General features: G+C 33.4%; 1 pseudogene; it reads right to left on the bottom strand.

Moving 5' to 3' along the window:
• Positions 1-310: 310 nt before the first annotated feature.
• Positions 311-2,362, bottom strand: LOC147537789 (putative indole-3-pyruvate monooxygenase YUCCA10; annotated as a pseudogene).
• Positions 2,363-8,184: the final 5,822 nt, after the last annotated feature.

Genomic DNA, 8,184 nt, shown 5'->3' with positions numbered 1-8,184 from the left:
CTAACGAATCATAGTCTTGGAAGCTAAACTTAAATATTAGACAATTGTATACGCCAAATTTTTTCATTGGTTATTGGTTGGGGGCAAATTAAAATGAACCGATATTTCAATTCAACAAATTTAGATTGCTCAAAACGTAGTCAAAGAATATCTTTTCATTAGAAAATTACAAGATGTATTACCCAACTAAATTTTTCATTCAAACAATTATGTTTACAATTATCCAAAGGATAAATATTCTAAATACCAATTTACAACAAAAACTCTCTTGGAGAGTTAAAGGTGTGGAACCAATATTTTATTCTGACCAATGCTATACTGTCACAATATCTGCTTCAACGATAGACCAGATATCTTTTCACTAGAAATGACAGACTTGATGTCATGTGCTATGGCTTGAGCATCCATGGAAACTCCAGCTAAACCTCTCCGGGAAAACCCAGCACAATATATCCCATTTTCCCCTTTCCAGTGAGTAGGATATTTGTTCTTCGGCATCCCATCATTATTTAGCAAATACCCATTATCCTGCACATATTTAACAAATGAGCTACATTTTACTCAATTTATCAACCAAATTACAATAACATCACTTCTTAGTATTATTGGAGTCAAAGGGATCTGGTGTCTAAGTTGTGTTATCTTGGCAAGTTCATTCCAAGCACAAAATGGGTGACATCGAAGGGGCTTCTTAGTATTATTGGAGTCAAAGGGATCGGGTGACTAAAGTGACCAGTAGAAACTAGAATCGCTTACCTCAACCCAAGCATTTGAAGCACGATAACCAGTTGCGAAGACAATGACATCGAATTTATGCAATTGTCCATTTTGAAAGGTCACATTATTATCTTTAACCTCCAATATCTCAGGTAGTACCTGTGAACACATATTAATGCATCATAAGTTCGTAAACATATAAGATCTTGATACATCGGTCAATTACTTCGAGAATGCATAAGGGTAGCTCTATAGGCGTGTACATCATCAAATTTGATGATTTATTTAAACTATTGATTAGTACTTTATTTATGGCCAGATTGAGCAAAAATCTTAACTAATTTGCCTATTTGTATAAAATGTACTAAATTATAGCGACGGAAATTATAGTTACCTTGATGACCCCACTTTTTATCTTTTCAACCGTGCCAACATCAATAACGGGAGCTTTGCCTATTGTGGTTTTCTGGGTAAATGGACCTTCCGTAGGCCTACGGATGCCATACTTGGTTAAATTGCCGTATCTGAATCTAGCAAGTGTAGCAACTATAGTATCCATTAGTCCAATAGGAACTCCCATATTTGAAAGAAGCATACCGAGGTATATCATCTCCTTGTTTACAACATGCACCTGCATCCATATCAAATTTTATTTTAAGTTTGAAAGTTTGATCAAACATTTCGATAAAATTACCTTTTAGCTGTGTATTTGCAAAGTTGGTCAAAAGGAAATTTAAACTCGGTCTATTTTTTGTTTTAATTTAGTTTAGTTGTTTTTATCAACTTTTTTAATCTTGGTCTCTGTAAAGTTTGTACCAAGAAAACGAAACTAGTAAATATGAAGATAAATTTAAGCTTACCGGACTCCTGATAACAATGGAAGTTGATGCACCATAATTTGAGAGATCGTATGCTATCTCCATGCCAGAATTTCCACACCCAACAACTAAAACATTCTTCCCATTATAATCTTCACCAGATTTATATTGGCTTGAATGGATCACAATTTTCTCCAGTAGCCACTACTAAGAATTTAGCAACATATATCTCATCCACGCCAGTATCTGTCTTCTTGACTTTGATTTTCCATTTTCCATGGATATCATCATATTCCGCCGACTCAACTGACCGATTATATAATGGGTTCACATTGAAGTTGGATACGTATTGATCTATATATTGGATAAAATTTGCTCTTGGAATGAAGGTAGGAGTATTGGGAGGATGTGGCATATGAGGGAGATGGCAAAATTGTTTGGCTAGGTGAAGCTTCAATCTGTCATAGGATCTTTTCTTCCACAAGGAAGCATAACAATCTTCTTTCTCTAAGATTATATTAGGAATAGATAGAAGATTGAGACATGCTGAAGTTGCTATTCCTGAAGGACCTGCTCCAACAATTACAACAACTTCCTCCATTGCTTGAACTAATATTGCTTGATATGTTAGCTCCTCTGTTTTAAGTTTGGTCGAGAAATTATTTTTAGGAAGGAGAAGAGAGTCTTATAAATATGAGTAGTAAATGAACAATCTTGCATGGAGAATCTCATAAATATTACAGTAAATGACACAATCCTTGCATGGAGAATCTCATAAATACTAAATGACACACCCTTGCATGGAGAATCTCTTCTGCATGCTCACCTAAAAGCATTTGTACATCAGGCGAAAAAATAAAAATAACTTCCCACAAATGTTTGGTCATTTGGAGAGTTAGTTTTTTTTTTTTGGTTGGTCATGATGAAATCGATGGACAAGGAGAAAGTTTGTTGTTGGAGGATGCATCCACATTTGTTGTCATGTAAATGTTATTATTTATTTCTTGTTTTATGACATGGACTAGACTGAGATAATACAAAGTGTACAACAAAAACAGCTAATTGATTAAGCAATACAGGGGCGGCACTGACCCAAAGCGAGCAAACCCTCGTTTTGGGCCACCAAATTTAGGGGGCACCTTAGCTTTCATTGGGCTTACATAAAAGAATTTATAGGCACTTATGTTTGAATTAAAAGGGCCACCAAGGCCCAACTCACTAACCTAATCGAAAAGACAGAAGGAGCAGCACGGAGCACGGTGACTTTTAAAGACTATCCTAAGCACTCATCCTTTATTGTATTTATAATTAAGTTCAATAAATCATGAGTTTCTACTTCCTGGATTCGGATCGGGATCCTTAAAGTTGCAGTGTGGGTATCTAACCACCATACTAATAAATGGTGGAGGACTATTATTCATTTTGGGTACACGAAATTAATGTAAATAACTAAAGTCTAAAGTAATTTGTAAGAAAATTATCCGGCCCAGTCCCACATGCTAAGGTCATTGATATGTGATCTGTGATAGCCGAAATGTCTGAGGCCGGACTAGAAGTACCCATGAGCATCCGTGTCTGGCCCGATTCTCACCCCAACCTATATAATTTAACTCAGCTTACTCTCTCTTTTGGCTCTAGGTAATGGTTTAATCTTTATCTTATATTCGTTGGTGTTTGACGTTTATGCTTTTTGAGTCAAAAGCAATACACTAACATTATTTGTAACTATTTTTCATGTCAGAATATTTAGAAAACCTAAACCACCTCCTTGTGTAACCAATTCCTTAATTGTCTCTTTAAACTTTTATATGTACCAGGGTATATCCCATGCCCTAAGCCACGCACATTTGTATCAATCAAATGTTACGAAATTTATTGTTATATTTTATTGAGAGAGAGAGATTTTTATTAGTTATTATTTTTATTACTTTTTTGTTTCTTTTCTCTTAAATTAATTATTATTCTATTGAGAGAGAGAGATAGATTTCAATTTCTTTTTTTAACCCTTGAAATTTATTTTGTTTCTTTATTTCTTAAATTAGTTATTTTATTTCTAAGAAAGAAACGACTATTGTTTTTTGAATAGGTAACTTTATTTCTACGAAGGACTATATTTTAAATTTTGAGAGGGGCTTCTAGACAATATCATTTATTAAAAAAAGATGTTTGTCCCAGTCATCGTTTTCCTTTCTGTTTGATTATATAGACTAGGGTATATCCCGTGCCCCAAGGCACAGACAATTGTATTCTCCAAACGTGTCACCCGATTTTCTATATTTAATATTGTTATATTCTCGATATCGTAACTTTTTGGTATTATTTTCTTTTGTTTCATTTTCTTAAATTAGTTATTATTTTATTGATAGAGATTTTAATTTCTTTTTTTTACTCTTGAAATATCTTTTGCTTCCTTTTTGTTTAAAAATAGTTAATTTTTTTTCAAAGACACGGTAATTTCTTTCTTGAAATAGGTTATTTTATTTCTAAGAAGGACTATAATTTGAATTTTGAGAAGGGCTTCCATATAATATCCGTTATTAAGAAAGGATGTTTGTCTCAGTCACCGTTTTCCCTTCTGTTTTATATAATAGATTTAAGTATATATAACTCAGTTTACTCCCTCTCTTGCCAATAGGTTATGGTTCAACCTTTATCTTATATTCCTTAGTTTTTGGGGTTTAAGTTATGGGTTATTTCCCTAATGGCCCCCTACTTTGTGACCAGCTTCCCGTCTGATCCTCCACTTTACGAGAATTACCCATATGGCCCCCTTTTGTTATAACACCGTTACTGTCTCTCCTCCATCTCTTTTTCTCTCTCTGCCAAGTCACGCCACATCATCTGTTACGCCACCTCATCACCTTCTCCGGCAGAGGTCGTCGGCCGGCGACCTTCAAATTAATTTTTTTTTCTCTCTTCCACTCTCTCTCTCTAACACTACTCCGGCGAAGGGAGACCTTCGCCGGAGTGGTATGTTCTTGAAGAACAGACATTGGTCTCTTCATTGAAGAACAAACCACTCCGGCGAAGGTCTCCCTTCGTCAGAGTAGTGTTAGAGAGAGAGAGAAAGGAAGAGAGAATTTTTTTTTTTAGTTTGAAGGTCGCCGGCAGGAAATTTGGCTGGCCGGTGACCTCTGCCGGAGAAGGTGATGAGGTGGCGTAACAGATGATGTGGCGTGACATGGCTGAGAAAGAAAAAGAGATGGAGGAGAGAGAGTAACGGTGTTATAACGGAAGGGAGCCATATGGTATTTCTCGTAAAGTGGGATGCCAATCGGGAAGCTGGTCACAAAGTAGGGGGCCATTAGGGAAATAACGCTTAAGTTATTTCAGTTAAAATAATAATTACAACCAAACTCTTTTAATTATTATTTAGGTCAAAATATTTATAAAACCCAAACTACCTCATTCCATAACTAATTCCTTAATTTTTACTTTAAATTTAAATAAAAATATATAAATCTTTCATTAAATGTCGAATCTCAATCAAACTTATTTTCTTAGAAATATTTTTTGTTATCTTTTTAACATACAACAACCTAGGTCTTCATCCATAATCGAACAAAAAAAAACGATATGAAAACAAGTCGACGAAATTGAAACCTCAAAAACAGATTTGATCTAACTTCTTCGTCTTCCTTTGGTTTCTAAAATAGATTTGGTTTAACTTTTTCGTTAGGAGAGAGGTTAAGAAGATTGTCGGTCTCAGATTGTTTCTCTCTCTACATTCCATAACAGTGAAGATGAGAATAAGATGAAGACGGAGAAGATGAACTCTGTCTAAAGTAGAAGAGCAGGACGAGGAGGAGGAGGAGGAGCAGAACTGTATAATTTCTGTAAAGAAAAAATCAATTTTGTTGGCTAAGGGTATTTCTGGAGTGATGATAAATACAAAATGACAAGAATGATAGTCGGAGATACTATCTCACAAACAGGACATAGTTACACATAATTAATGTGACACATTTCGTTATTTCAAAACGCCATTGACGTTTTTGCTTATTATACCTACTATTTTGACCCAAGCAACCATTCTCTATAAATATTTGTATTGTACAATTATGTTTTTATTTCTATTGAATAATTATGTGATATATTGATTGATCGTAACATTGAAAACTTTTAATGGGTGACATTACGTCGTAAATATAGCAGGTGTTTGAAGTTTTTGTGAAAAATAATACTATATGGCCCTGATAGTTTGAACGCCTAAACTGTATTACTAAGTCGACTAAAAAGTTCTAGCATGCATCTAATTTTGCTCAAAGTTGTTATTACAGTTGAATGTCATTCAGAAAATCTTAATTGGAATGACTTAAATATTTTTGCTAAAAGTAGAAATGAAATAGTTGCTAAAACAATGATTTTTGGCCGCTTTTAAATTTAGGGCAATGATTCATTGAGCTCGAGCTCATACCTCCGGATATGAGCTCGAGCTCCTTACCGTAGATATGAAAGAAGAAGAAACAGATATGGGAAGTTGACAGCTAGCATTACAAAGGTTGGTTAGGGAAATAATAAAAATAATGAATAAGTCTTGTAAATCAGTTTATTTACAACCAATGCCATTAACATTAACTCACGGTCACAAATTCACAATAAACGTTTCCCTCCTTCCATCTCACTTCTGATTCCCTTCAACAAAGAAACAAAAAAAAATCTAACTCCTAATTCATGGGCACAAATTTCCCAAGTCATTTATAACTATTAGTTTTTTTTTTCTTATCCATATTTTTCTAATTTACTAAAAATATTTGTCGAAAAATTAAAATTGATAAATCACAACAATTTGATAGAAAATTCGTAAATTGTAAGGAAGAAAAATAATTTCTCATTTGTTTTTTTTGTTTTACGTTCAAATTTGTTTTCAAGTGTAATCAATTTGGTAGTGACCTCTTGATATTCGTTGTCAATTCCTATTAATTATAACTCGTATATATTCAAAAGATACAAATAAAAATTGAAAATATGAATTGAACCAAAAGTTAAACAAAATTACTAATCGAACTTGCAAATGAGATTGAAATTTTGCTAGAAAGACCGCAATTAGAGTATTATGTAAGTCATGAACTTACAAACTAGATCGAAAAATTCATGGGAAGACGAAGTTAGAGTGTTATGTCTGTCGTAGTGATAAGAGAGGAAGAAATAAAATATAATAAGCGTACTGATTTTTTTCGTATTTTTAGGTGCAAAAATTGGAGATTCACTACTATCCAATTAAAAAAGAGAGTATCTCTAATTGGACATTAGGGATGAGGGAGTATCGCTAAATCCAACGTTGCGGTTACTCCCAGCTTCACGAACCATATAATCCATCATAAAATTTGTTTTCATACCTGTTAAACGCAAATTATTTAAAATTGTATTGCTATTTCATGTGTTATTATTATTTTTTATTAAATAAACTCTCTAAAATAATAGACGAGAAGAAAAAAAACTCTCCAGACATAAGAGAAATTTCAAATTCTATATAAGAAATAATTAATATGTTCCAAAAACTAAAAAGGAAAAAAGGTAAGTAATGGAGTATTTTTTTTGTTGACAGGTAGTAACTAATAGTCACGACACGAATGTCTTGAAAAGTTGTGCCTATGAATTAGAAGTGAGATGGAAAGAGGAACCCGTGGGTTAATGTTGATGGCATTGGTTGTAAATAAATTGACTTACAAGACTTATTCATTCTTTTTATTATTTCCCTAACCAATCTTTGTAATGCTAGCTGTCAACTTCCCAAATCTGTTTCTTCCTCTTTCATATCTACGGTAAGGAGCTCGAGCTCTCGAGCTTAATGAATCACTGGCCTTAAATTTAATATGCCTCTCAAATTTTAAAATGACATTAAATTAAATTTTTCTTTTTTATAAATTCACAACTATTTCAAATTTCAGTTGAAATTTTCAATTTTAATTGGGTGTACATAGATTTACGTACTTTCAAACAATTTGACATAAATGTATAACTGATTGATAGATCTACTCAGGCATAATTATGTGACGTTGTCATAAAATTAATAAAGGGACCTCTCTTTCCGAGTCTACTTTAGGCCCATTCCACCATTGAGCCGGTCCTAGATGTATCAATGACTTGTAATACTTGTGAAATAAAAGTCTCAGTGTGTATTAGTAGGTAGTTGATGGTTTTAGGATACTTACCATGTCCTTTGGAGCAATTATCACGATTCCTGTACTGTTTGGGTTTTCCCCACTTAAGCTTATCACATCCTTTTGATATAACCATGTTGTAATATGTATCGAGTAGTACGTACAATGTTGTAATAGTATAATTATCCTGCAAATGTATGAAGTATTTAAACTATAGAAAATGACTCTTTAGGTCAAAATTACATTTTTCCACGAAAAAAAGGTCAAAATTACATTATAAGTAAAAAAGCACTTCACTTTTTCAAACAACTAAAATGTGTTGTAATATTAAGGCATATTTGTCAGCCTTGTGTAAAATAATATGACTAGTTATTTTTTAGGCCATTTGTAAAAAAACCATTCCAGAAATACCCCCGTAATCTTGACTTCTATTTTTTCTCCCCTCATTTACTATCTCTCTCTAGAATGTCCTAGCCTTCATCTTCTTTATCTTATTCTCCACCAATGTTGTCTACAATGTTAGTTTTAATCCGACAAATAGCCAT

Source organism: Eschscholzia californica, unplaced genomic scaffold, assembly GCF_041429995.1.
Source record: "Eschscholzia californica isolate CP2 unplaced genomic scaffold, dmEscCali1.0.p SCAF_5, whole genome shotgun sequence".
Taxonomy (NCBI): domain Eukaryota; kingdom Viridiplantae; phylum Streptophyta; class Magnoliopsida; order Ranunculales; family Papaveraceae; genus Eschscholzia; species Eschscholzia californica.
The sequence above is the reverse complement of the archived record's forward strand: the minus strand, read 5'-3'. Positions and strand labels throughout refer to the sequence as shown.